The sequence below is a fragment of the Sinocyclocheilus grahami genome, unplaced genomic scaffold, assembly GCF_001515645.1.
Source record: "Sinocyclocheilus grahami isolate Dianchi unplaced genomic scaffold, SAMN03320097.WGS_v1.1 scaffold100.1, whole genome shotgun sequence".
Classification (NCBI taxonomy): Eukaryota; Metazoa; Chordata; class Actinopteri; order Cypriniformes; family Cyprinidae; genus Sinocyclocheilus; species Sinocyclocheilus grahami.
Genome location: NW_015505279.1, coordinates 1,788,514 through 1,801,832, shown reverse-complemented (window position 1 = coordinate 1,801,832; position 13,319 = coordinate 1,788,514). Strand labels below are relative to the sequence as shown.

General features: G+C 36.8%; 1 pseudogene; it reads right to left on the bottom strand.

Annotated features, from left to right (window-relative positions):
- LOC107588259 (myosin light chain kinase, smooth muscle-like) overlaps positions 1-12,390 on the bottom strand; it is a 103,007-nt pseudogene extending 90,617 nt beyond the window's left edge.
- Positions 12,391-13,319: the final 929 nt, after the last annotated feature.

The following is a 13,319-nucleotide window of genomic DNA, read 5'->3' as shown; positions in this document are numbered from 1 at the left end:
TCCCCCCCCCCCCCCCTTTTTTTTACTGAAGTAACCAAAAGGAACCTGATATCTTATATTATTTCTCTGTCTAATCTCTCACAAATCGGTCTAATTTCTCATGAGTTATATTCAAAAGCTTGTTGCAATCAGTCATAATTCAAACTAAAACTAACTGATATTTGACGCCAAACCTGGCACTACTCAAGGCATGTGGAAACACAGATGCCAATGAGATTTTAGAGCTACATAAAAGGAGCTATTGCAAAATGATTTTGGGTTAATAATTGAAAGTTGAAGGGTAGGAAATGTGTAAGAACACGGTGTATCACAGTTCCACCAATCCTGCAGAAAGTTGCTATGCCTTCTAGAGTTCTGGGGGCACAGAGTCTTTATGAGGCTGGTGATGAACTGAACTGTCTCATACTCTCCACTGTCGTATGCACTTCTACAACACCAGAATGATTCAAAATACAGCAGGGAAACAAATCAGGGCGCAAGAAAGAACAGTGAGTTCAATTTAAGACATGACTTTAATGTTTTCAAGACGAAAGTCTTGTTATTGCCAAGTGTACATTCAAATGATGTTAATATTAAATATGAGTTCCTGCTGTATTAGTTCAGGGTATACAGTACAATCCTGCTCCTGGAGAGCTGATGTCCATTCAATTTAGTTCCAACCCACGCCAACACATTTGCCTGGAAGTTTCTAATAATCCTAAAAACTTTGATTAGCTGATTCAGGTGTATTTAATTAGAATTTGAGTTAACATCTGCAGGACGGTGGCCCTCCAGGAGCAGGATTAGACAGTCCTGGATTAGGTGGTCATTGTTAAACTGATATACATTTATTTTTACAAAACCAAATTTCACATTTGATGTGATGTGTAATTCCTGTGCCTGGAAGTCTATCCCAGTGTCTCAGGCCATGGGCAGGGAAACACCCTGGGGTGCGTTTCCCAAAATCAACAATGGTCGCAAATTCCATTGTTTCAAAAAGAGTTCAATAGAACTCGTAACCATAGTTAGATAACAATGCTTTTAGGAAACGCACCCCTGAACGGATGGCATCATCAAACAAAACAGCAAAAATCAAACATTCTCATAGTTAGTTCTTGCTGTTGCCATAATAAGCATCAGTTTCCCCTCACAATTGTCTTCTGCCTTTGAATAAAATATCTTAAATCCCAACTGTGAGATCATTAAGTTTAGTGTTTCTGGCAGCTTCAAATGAAATTAGTGTTAAAGAAGAAATTAAGAAAAGGGTGCAAACAACCTCCACATGTCTAAATGGGCATTACTGGTTAAATAATCAGGAAGTGTGAGTTACAACAAACTATGCAAACACTCTCTGCACTAACAAGACAGAGACTTGCGAAGGACCAAACGCCACCAGCTGCACCAGTCAACCAATCTGACAGCTTTGAATGCCACCTGAATGGAAAGGTAGAACTAAAGGAGCCATCACTCAAAAACAACTATGCAAGAGCAAGTCTAGACAATGACCAAGCTCAACGGAAACCTTTTCTGGTCAGCTAAAACAACTGATTGTATGTTGTAACACAACCCTTAAAGGGCTGGCCTGTCTGCTGCCTTTGATATCACAGCTCAGGATAGTCATCAGTGAAGGGCTTGGACTGTACATTATTGTGGTGTCAATAGCAAATCTGCACTGCCATGATGTAATTTTCCTGTCACATGGCATTTATGGCCCCAGTGATTGGCTCAGAAAGTTATGTGGTTCCATGAGCAAAGATGTTAGATTTCAAATCTAGCACTTCCAGCAAGTCATGCATCAGAAAAGCAACTGCAATGAGAGGTGAATGAAAATGCTATTATATAGCTTCCCCCCCCTGTTTCAGACCTCCTTGCAAGGCCAAATAAAAGTCCTGTTTTCAGTCCAAATTTAAGTCAAATTAGAATTGCAAATACATGATTATAAATGATTCATGAATAAACAGTTTTTGCATAGTGTTTTGCACCAAACTGCAGTCTGGATTAGTCGACACTAGTTGGCTAAAAGTCAGAGCCAGTCTGCAGCTACTGAGCAGTTGACATAGTTCACATAATTTACTCGTGTAGCGTATGATGAGCCCAGGCTTTATTATCTTTTAGCCTATCTACAGACTATACTGAGTCAGACGATATCAAACATGTTTGATATTTTGGTGATTTTAGAACCCATAATGTCTGTGCATTGTGAAATGTAGTTTAAATTTATACTAAATGCAGTAAAGTTGAACTTTAGTGATTTTTGACCGACTTCAGTAGGTCTTAAAGTACAACTTTATATGTAATTTCACAATTACTTTTTTTATAATTATCGCATTTTAAATATGGTTAAAGTGTACTGTTGAATATACTGACAATGCCATTTCTATTGAAACTTCTATTGTCATGCATATAAACATATTTGAAATTGCACATCTGTAATGATAAACTTGCAATTTAGTGCATTTAAAATATGAATGTAATATAAAATGCAATATTTAATATCACACCACAGTTAAATAATGTACCGTACTTTGCATGTGCTATAGTATGTTAGTCAAAACTAAATAAATGTACTTCTTTAAAGTGAGACAAAAAATTGTTAAACCATAATGATTTAAAATGTACTTTAGAGTGAAACTTTTAATTTGATATTATTACAAAGTGCGCCTTTTAAATGCATACTTAAGTATATTAAGAAATGTAGTCATGAAGGTGTATGTTTCTGCGTAAGTTTGCTGTTTTGAAAAGTCTGGTAGTATGTCATTCTAAGTCGTTTAGTGTATGATGCTCTGTTTTTCTCTGTAACCATTGACAAAGTCTCACGTGTATGATGCCTAGTACTTAAAATCTGTTCAGATTATATGTTTAGTTGCCTTTTATCATTTACAGTTTTTATTGTATTTAGCTGCTGTTCATGAGCCTATCAGGTAGCCTATCAACTGAGAACCACTGCATACTAACTAGTCAAGTCACCTTTATTTGTATAGCGCTTTATACAATACTGATTGTGTCAAAGCAGCTTTATAGTGTCAAACAGGAAAATATCTTGTCAATGATGCAAGAAGACAATAACAGAGTAATTTTTCAGTTCAATTTAGTTGATGATTTAGTGATGTCATCATCCAGTTCAACTCTCTTCCAGTAGTGTCTGTGCAATCAGTCAAGCATCCCCAACTAAGCAAGCCAAAGGCGACAGAGGCAAGGAACCAAAACTCCATCTGTGACAGAAATGGAGAAAAAGCCTTGGGAGGAACCAGGCTCAGTCGGGGGGACAGTTCTCCTCTGACCAGATGAAACCAGCATGGCGTGGTTTAATTCCAGGCTGCAACACAGGTTAGACTGTGCAGAGGACTTGTCTAGTTCCCGTGGTCTTGTGCCAATGGTCGTCGAGATGACGAGGCCTTCGCAGGGGATCTGTCTCTGGGGTGCATCTAGTGGTCTTCACTGACATTCAGGGCTGTAGAGGTCATCTTTTGGTGCTGATCCACCATCTGATCTGGATACAGACTGAATACGTATGGCTACGGTGACCTCGGAATAAGAATGAAAGAGACTAATATTAGCGTAGATGCCATTCTTCTTACGATGTAGTGAGTTCATCGGGTGTTATGGGACGTGTTCCCAGTTCTGGTTGACCTAATTAATGCAGCCTAACAATCCTTTAACAGATTTGAATTGTAGAAATGCGATAGAGTATCATGTGTATGCCAAGTTAAAGAGATGTGCCTTTAATCTAGATTTAAACTGACAGAGTGTGTTTGCCTCCCGAACAAAGCTAGGTAGATTGTTCCAGAGTTTGGGCGCTAAGTGGGAAAAGGATTTGCCGCCCGCAGTTGATTTTGATATTCTAGGTATTGTCAAATGGGGATTTTTGAGATCGCAGCAGATGTGAAGGACTATAATGCGATATAATGCAAGTATTGAGGAACTAAACCATTCAGGGCTTTATAAGTAATTAGCAAGATTTTAAAATGTATTCAATGTTCAAAAGGGAGTCAGTGCAGAGTTGACAGAACCGGGCTTATATGGTTGCACATCATGGTTCCAGTAAGCACTCTAGCTGCTGCATTTTGGACCAGCTGGAGTTTGTTTATTAAGCGCACAGAGCAACCACCCAATAATGCATTACAATAATCTAACCTTGTGGTGTTGAACACATTAATTAATGTTTCTGCATTTGACATTGAGTGCATGGATCATAATTTAGATATATTTTTAAGATGGAAAAATGCAGTTTTACAAATTTAAGAAAGGATTTCAAAGGAAAGATTGTTATCAAATTGCACACTTAGGTTCCTAAACAGGGATAACATTTTATTACATGATTATTTGGCTCGTCACAATTCAATTACAATTTTTAATTTTATGAAGTTAAACAAGTAGCCTACATAGATCAGTCAGTTTCCAAATATTTTTACATAGTCCGCTTAAAATTCACTAAATTTTCGAATTTCCGAATGTGAGTCAAAGGCAATATGAGATCAAAAATGCCTCCTGCATGACATGGAGGCGCCCGCGCAATCCCTTGCATTTTTTCCTGCGGAAAGAACTTAGAATATGCTACTCCGTAATTTTTGGTCATACAGATAAGCATAGCCTAATAGTCTACATCATTCATAAAAAAAACTATTTCTGCTTTTATTTATGTACACTCATAATAACACCAAAATGTTGAGCTTTTGTAAAATAGAGAAAATAACCAGGATGCGCTTTCTGCCAGTCTCCGTGAAATGGAGTGCAACAATGCTTGCAGACATAAAAAAAAAATCGGTGAAAAAAAAAAATCCATCTTGAAATGTCTACTATTGAACGAGCCAATAAAAATTAAAAATTAAAATAAAAATTCTCTAATTATGTAGTCTGTATTAAAAGGTGCATTTCTCTCTAGGCTATTAAAAGCACGTCTTGTGGAGATGGCGAGTCAGCAATCGGCATTCGGTAACTTCATCTTTGCAGCCGACACTAACTGAGAAAGCTCTAGTTTATTAATAAATAATTAAAATGTCTTCTTATCCCCGGGCACATTCATATTCATTACTTTTTCCGGTGCTTTGTGGCAAGCTTTATGCGCGCTCTTGAGCACGGAATAGGCTATACGCCTACGCCTAAAGGATGGTTTGGTAGGTTATTATATTAATCAATTTAATATAAACGTGCGACTAGTTGACTAAAAATCTTTAGTCGGGGGCAGGCCTACTTGGCACAAGGAACCGATCCATTTTTAAAATAAAATGCTATGGCATTACGAAAAGTGCGACTGCAAATCACGTCACGTTGCATTGCACGAGTTATGCATGCGTTATGAGTCAAATGCTTTTATTTAATTTCATTTTTTGGGGGTATTATGGGGGTGCTTTGTTCTTTCTTGGGGGTGCTGAAGCACCTGCTAGCCCCTCCCTAGCGCCGTCCATGTTCCTAACTGATGACGAAGAATTAACAGAGCAGCCATCATGTGCGGGGCCCACCTAAGGATGGTGTGAAAAGCAATGGTCCTAGCACTAAGCCTCGTGGCACTCCATACTGTACTTGTGATTGATATGATATCTCACCATTCACTGCTACAATTGATGATGGTCAGATAAGTAAGATTTGAACCATGCCAATGCAATTCCACTAATACCAACATAATTTTGTAGTCTACTCAAAATAATGTTGTGGTCGATAGTGTCAAACGCAGCGCTACGATCCAGTAGCACTAATAGAGAAATACAACCACGATCAGATGACAAGAGCAGGCAATTTGTAACTCTGATGAGAGCAGTCTCAGTACTATGATACGGTCTAAATCCTGACTGGAAAACCTCAGAGATACCATTTCTCTCTAAGAAGGAACATAGCTGAGAGGATACTGCCTTTTCTAGTATTATTGACAGAAAAGGGGAGATTTGAGATCGGTCTGTAATTAACTAATTATCTAGGAACAAGTTGTGTTTTTTTAATGAGGGGCTTAATAACTGCCAGTTTGAAAGGTTTTAGGGACATATCCTAATGACATTGAAGAATTAATAATATTCAGAAGAGGATATATGACTTATGGAAGCACCTCTTTTAGTAACTTAGATAGTATGGGGTCTAACATACATGTTTTAGGTTTTGATGATTTGACAATTTATACAATTCTTCCTCTACTATAGCAGAGAATGAGTGGAATTGTTCCTCTACAAGTGGATCTACAGTGCACTATATGATGCAATGCTGTAGCTGATGGCTGCATGGTTATAAATTTATCTCTAATAGTATTGATTTAGGAAGTAAAGAAGTTCATAAAATCATTATTGCTGTGCTGTTGGGAAATGTATGTTCCTGCTTATGCTTTATTAGCTTTATTTTTAGCCACAGTATTTAATAAATACATGGGGTTGTGTTTGTTTTCTTCTAAGAGAGACAAGCAGTTTTTAAGGCTTTTCTGTAAGTATAAATAATTTCCCTCCATGCAATACAAAATACCTCTAGTATTGTTTTCTTCCAGCTACACTCCATTCTCCGGGTTGTTCTCTTTACGGTGCGAGTGTGCTCGTTATACAACAGTGTTGGACTGTTTTCCTTAATTTTCTTTAAGTGCAAAGGAGCAACCGTATCTAAAGTTCTAGAAAAGAGAGAGTTGATAGTTTTTGTTATAACATCAAGTTTTTCTGAGCTATTGGATATGCTGAGGAATTGAGACAAATCAGGAAGATTATTTACAAAGCAGTCTTTTATGGTACAATTTCAATGCGATTAAAGGGTTAGTTCACCCAAAAATGAAAATTAGCCCATAAATTACTCACCCTCAAGTCATCCTAGGTGTATATGTCTTTCTTCTTTCAGATGAATCCAGTCGGAGTTATATAAAAAAATTTATTTGATCTTTCAAGCTGTTTAATGCCACTCAGCAGGTGTTGCATGCATCAGTCCAAAAGTAGTTAAATAAAGTGTCTCAGATGGCTCCGGGGGGTGAACAAAGGCCTTCTGTAGCGAATCGATGTGTTTTGTAAGAAAAATATCCATATTCAAAACGTAATAATCACTTTAATGTAGCTTGCGCCAACAGTTGTACACAGAAGCAGCTCCGGGCTGATGGCGTATGAGTTTAGTGTTGCGCATTTGGGTGAACTAACCCTTTAACATCAATTCCATGTAATAGTATTAAATCTAAAGTTTGATTATGACAATGAGTAGGCCCTGACACATTTTGTCTAACCCCAATGTTACTGTACATAGCTGATACATACTTACCACAAAAGACTTGAAGCTACCATGGATGGTGCTTCTACAAAATGTGAATTTCTAACCATGCAATTAACACACTGGTAAATTATACGGCCATATATGGTGAGGTGTATTTGTATGTGACTGCAAATATGCCATTCTTTAGAAATAATGGTGTATTATCAACACAGCTGCAGACAGGCATATGTTTTTGTTTCTGGGTGTCTGTTGAGGCACTGATAACATGAACATGAAAGCCAAAGCTTTATCGGTTTACCACTGCACAGCACATATTCCACTGACTCTCCATGTGTGTGTTGAGCTGATTCTGTTTAGAATGGCTCCCAGTCAATAATGACCTGATTCAACAAACACACATTAATTATATTATCTGCAGCCTGTGAGGCCAGAACTTTCAGGGCAGGATAGTGTTTCGCAAAACATCATGATCTGTGGATCAAAAAATCTGAATAATAGTTAGCAGTTAACATCTGAGTATCTGTATGTGGCATCCAGGAACAATGTGTTACAGAGAGCAGAGAGAGAGTGAGATGTGTGCTCTCTCATTCTTTCACACTGATCTCACTCACCTTAGGTCTTTAACCTGTGCTGTGGATGAGCAGACACCTGTGTGTGAATGGTTTGCCTTGTAGCTCTGGGAAATAATCAGACGGTCAAGGAAAATGTCAATGAAAATACATTTAGAATAGATCTGACAAGCTTGAGGGGAAATTGACACTGTTTTAGAAAACTGTACGTGTTAAATGTCTCTTGTAAAAAAGAAGTATGCTTAATTGTATTGAATCTGCACTTGTCGTGTACTTTGAATCTTAAAAGTATATATAAAATACATGTATAATAATAAAATAAAAGGTCACGTAAGTATACTTAAAAAGAGTACAATTTCAAAGCAAAGTTTTACTTTAAAGTACATTTTAAATGGTGCATTACATTTTATGTTTTAATGTAATAAAAATCTTTGGTTGTGCTTTTAAGAAGCACTTGTATCCAGTGTATTGACTAACATATTAAAGCACATATAAAGTACTTGATAAAGTTTTAATAATTTTTGTGTGTTATTCGATATTATGATGTACTAAATTCCAACTTCATCATGAAATGTGTAAATGCAAATAATTTAAATATATGAGATACAAGTTTCAATGCAAATGACATTACATTATATTTTAGTTTACCATGAATGCTTTTAAGTACATTTTAGAAGTACACTTTAAATTTCAAAGACAATAGAAGTTATAATGAAATTATTATCGCTTAAATCAGTGGAAAATGAACAGAAATGATGATTCTGTCTGAAGTAAACATGAGTAATATCTATATATCTATATATCTCCATGTATATGCATCTTTGGACTATAAGCCCTTATTAACCCTGTTCAGTGAATCTATGTGAGCACAAATAAACCGCTGCTGACGTGACTGAATATGAATGCGTGGTGAATTTCTATTCTAAAAATGACACATACAGATTTATTATTTTGCACTCCTGACATAAATTACTAAATTACTGTCACTGCAACGGTTTATCAAAACAGTGGTCAAATATCGAAGCTAGAGTCTTTAATCTTTCTACTGATGCACAGTTTGTCCAGATCAAGTAAGAGTGTGATGTTTTAACGTGCTGTTAAAGTGAAACAACAATAATCTGGGGCTGTTGCCGATCTTTGACTGCTAAGGGTAAAATTAAATTATGATTAGAACTGCAAGCATGATTGCAGATTAGTATGACATTCCTATAAAACAAATGTCAAGAAGATGACCTCATGTGAAATCAAGTCCAAATCAATCCTCAAAGCATGAAAAAGTGCATCAAATCTTAAATCAGTGTGTTGCAGTCTGTCTGTGACAAGTGACAAGTGATATCTCAGCTCTGAACGTCAAATGATTCTGGAGGCATCATGTTTTATAGCACGCATGAATCCCCTAAATGGACAATGTACACATGAGAGGGAATGTTTCAATGAATGAATGAATGTTTCATCTTTCAATGGTTATTGTATCTCCCTCAATTGTCGAATTGTCTGGTGTACTTGGGATCATCTGTTTTGGCCATCAGACAGATGACATCATATTTGTCTCTTGGGTACTTTAGTATAAAGAGGGAGTTCATGAGTGACTTGATGACAGCAAGGTCTTCAGGTCCTTTGGCAGCAAAACAAGGCCAACTCATCACCCCTCCATTCAGCACAATGTTTGACAGTAGGCGTGAAGTGTTTGTGGAGAAACATTGTGAGTATATTGACTACTTCAGTCTGTTCTCATGACATTGTTCTACAAATACTGTGGCTTGTTCAAATGTAACTTTAAAAACGCAAACCAGAGCTGCCAGAGAACAGGCTTTATCCTAGGCACCCATCTCATCCGTACAGTCTTTTCTGGATTGTACTTTTACATCTTACACACATACCATTCAAAAGTTTGTGTTGATTAGATTTTTTTAATGTTTTTGAACATTAAATTAAATATTAAAATATTATTTTCATGTCACATGATCATTCAGAAATCATTCTAAATTTTTTTTTTATAAAATCTTTTGTAACATTAAAAATGTCTGCCATATTTATTTCATATGCCAGATCAATTTCATCCCCAATTTTTGATACATATCATAAACACACACACACACCAAGGTGCACATTTTCAAAAACTTCTGCTCCTGACAGGAATTTTCCGTTTTCATCAGTGTTCTCTGTTTGTAAATCATCCTGTAGAATGTAGAAACTGAAGAATGATTGGTTTCAAATTGTTCGGAAATGGCCTTATAATTCTCCTCAGAGTGATGATAACAACAACCACCTCCCTTGTTGATGTATCCAAATTTGTGTTGTTCTGTGTCACGGCAGGGAAACTAGAGAGCAGAATGAAGCACAGTCATGGTTTCAGCATTTTGGCTTCCTTTGCTTTTAGATAAAAAATAACAGCAAAATCTGTTATGTATTTTCCCACATTATGGAGACATGACATGCAAGAAAAAATAAATCAATCGTGTGCACGATTTACTAATTAGTTCCCTCGATATACTAAAACGTGCAAATGATTACTATTTTGTTCCCTCAAGTTGCTAATTCTTGTGCGCACAATTTACTAATTCGTTCTCTCTATTTATAAATAGTGTGCACGATTTAGCAAATCGAGGGAACGAATTAGTAAATCGTGCGCACAATTTAGCAAATCGAGGGAACGAAATAGTAAATCGTGCACACAATTTATAAATCGAGGGAACGAAATAGTAAATCATGGACACAATTTATAAATCGAGAGAACGAAATATTAAATCGTGCACACGATTTAGCCTACTATTTTTTTCCTGCATGCCATGTGCGAGGCTCCGTACCACATAATTAGATTTGTATAATTATAGAAGCTGGTGAAGACCAGATGATTGTTTAGGATGTAAAACAAATATATAAACAAAAATAAATAAATAATAATGTATGACTATACTTCAACAGATAGTCAAAGATGAGGGTTTGCCCTGTGTGGTGTGTGGTTCTGCCTCAGGTAAAACAATGTAATCAAGCCCCAAAAATGTTCTGTCCTGTCAGAAAACACACACACTGGTGGTGAGGCGTCTTGTTAAATGTAATTTCAGCCAGCTGCTCAGACACTTTGTATAGATTTGTCTACACATAACAAGAGGAAACAATTGTGTTCATTGACTCACTCACAGGATTCTGAACAAACACAGATAAGACATGACAAGAGCCTGTCTCTGTCCTCTAGGCACACCAGCTCTGAAACACAATATAACCACCTAACTAGAGCACCTAACCTGCATGTGACCATTTAAAGCACTCAATCTAACATATCTGGAGGGTGGAGAGAGAGAGGGAGGGGAACCTATTAAAGAAACTGATCATACCAGTCATAGTTCAGATAAAAAGACAGCAGGAAGGGGCTTTATAGAAAGTAACGCCCTCTGATACACCTCACCCTTCATACATAATATACTTAATAAAGGGCAAAAGTCTATTCATTAACCTCACGAAACTGAGGCTTCATTCATCTTCACAGGCATTGTTGCACATCATGCATTCACTGGGACACTTTTCCTGTTCTGAGAATTTAACGACTGCATTTGTATCAAAGACATCCGACCGGAATAAACGTCATATTTATGTTGATTATGCATGAGAGAATGTGGAATAACTGGAAATATACCCACACTATACACCTCTTACAGTATACTATATGTAAGCACATTGTTATATTTCATGTGTTCATCACAATAAACATTATTTGCAGTGTCCTCAAAATGTATGTGGCCACTTTTTTCACACTTACAAATGTAATAGATACCAAATAACAAAGCAAGCGTCTATGCTGCAGGAGTTTTCTCTTAACTAACTTTTTTTTTTAATTTTTCAATCATTTTTATTCAGTTAGCGTTTTGGTGATTTTTAGTGGATATATAAAGTCAGGTCACACAGGTGTCCTATACCGAAAAAAAATGGTGTAGAAATTACTTTTAAACCTTTCTCTCTCTCTCTCTCTCTCTCTCTCTCTCTCTCTCAGAAATTGCTAGTAGATTTCACAAACAATTACAAAGAAACAGCAAGTAGCACATGGATTTAGTGGAAGTGAAAATATGAAGCAGAAAAAGTACAAGTTTTTTCTTGTAAAACACACTTCAATAACTGTTATATTTACAACTTTGGCAAAGCCTTTTTTATGTGTAATCACAGATATAGAGAATCACATTAACTATGGATGATGAACTAACACTAGAAGTGTTTAACATTTTCAAGCGTGACTTTTGGGGACGCAGTTAACTACAGTTATTTAAAAACACGTTATGTAACAAAACATATATAGTCTTAGTAGTATTTTAAATATTATAAGTGGTCTACAGCATATCAATGTACATTTGACCTTGCAAAATAGAGAATAACTTACCTAAAACAATAAAGAACACTTAAAAAACGCCAAGCTTTCTGATTTTTAATGCCAATTTTTCTCATTCAAAAAGTGCATTAGATGTACCATTTGAACTTATATCTGAGTGTGAGATTAACATTTCTCACAGGTAAACTCAAACTGCTTAAACGTCATCCCATCTTAAGCTGCACAAAGAGTCAGAGCAAACTCACCCAGACAGTCGCGTTGGACTCTGGAGAGATTAGTGTCCGTCTGCTGCACGTCTGTCATTCACAGAAGTTCAGCGGGACACAGCGGCGAGAGCGCGTCCAGACTCGCTGTCCTGACTCTGATCTGCTCTCAACGTGTTTACCCTGTCGGCACCGAACTTGCTGGCATGGATCCTAACATCACAGGCTGAGAGTTCCTCATTGGTCGCAGGGTTATAGGAGTTGAAGGGGGAGGACTGAACATTGCTCAGACTAGAAATGAGATGTGTGCCTTATGCTTTTCTGTTTTCCTTTAAAGCCAGAGGAATGTGAACATAGGACATGTTTTCATTGTTTATGCAATATTTTCACCTGAGGCTTCTTTTGGATATGTGTACATGTGTACATATTTCTGTCATGTCAACTCTCGGAGGGATTGGCATGGTAATGTACAGATAATGTTAGTGTATTTGGTCTTGGCGGAATAGATCTGCTACGCTGCTGCGGCAGAGCAAGTACCGAGACATGCTACTGCCAATACAGCCACAACATGCTGCTGTAAGCATGTGAGAAATACTGCTGCTGCACATATAACACATATAAATAACCCCCATATAGCATTCATGAATCACCCCGTAGCAGATCTATACAGGTGGAGCTGGGGAAGGTGGAGGGTTTCTGAAGTGCGCTGCAAAACTGCTACAGCAAACAAAAGCCAGGTATTTGAATATTAAGCAGTAAGCTCATTGCCTACCGATACAATGATGTCACCAGGTCAGATTGAGCTAGACTTATCGGACTGCGCCATCTAGAGTTTCATGCCAGAACTCTGTATATATTTAAAAGTTTGGGATCAGTACAATTTTTATTTTTTAATAAAGAAAATAATACTTTTATTTAGCATAGATGCATTTAATTGATTAATAGTGACATTAAAGATTTTAAAATAAATGCTGTTCTGTTAAAGTGGTTATACAATGCTTTTTTAAAGATCATTATTTTGTGTATTTGGTGTAATAGAATATGTTGACATGCTTTAATGTTCAAAAAACACATTATTTTTCAAATACT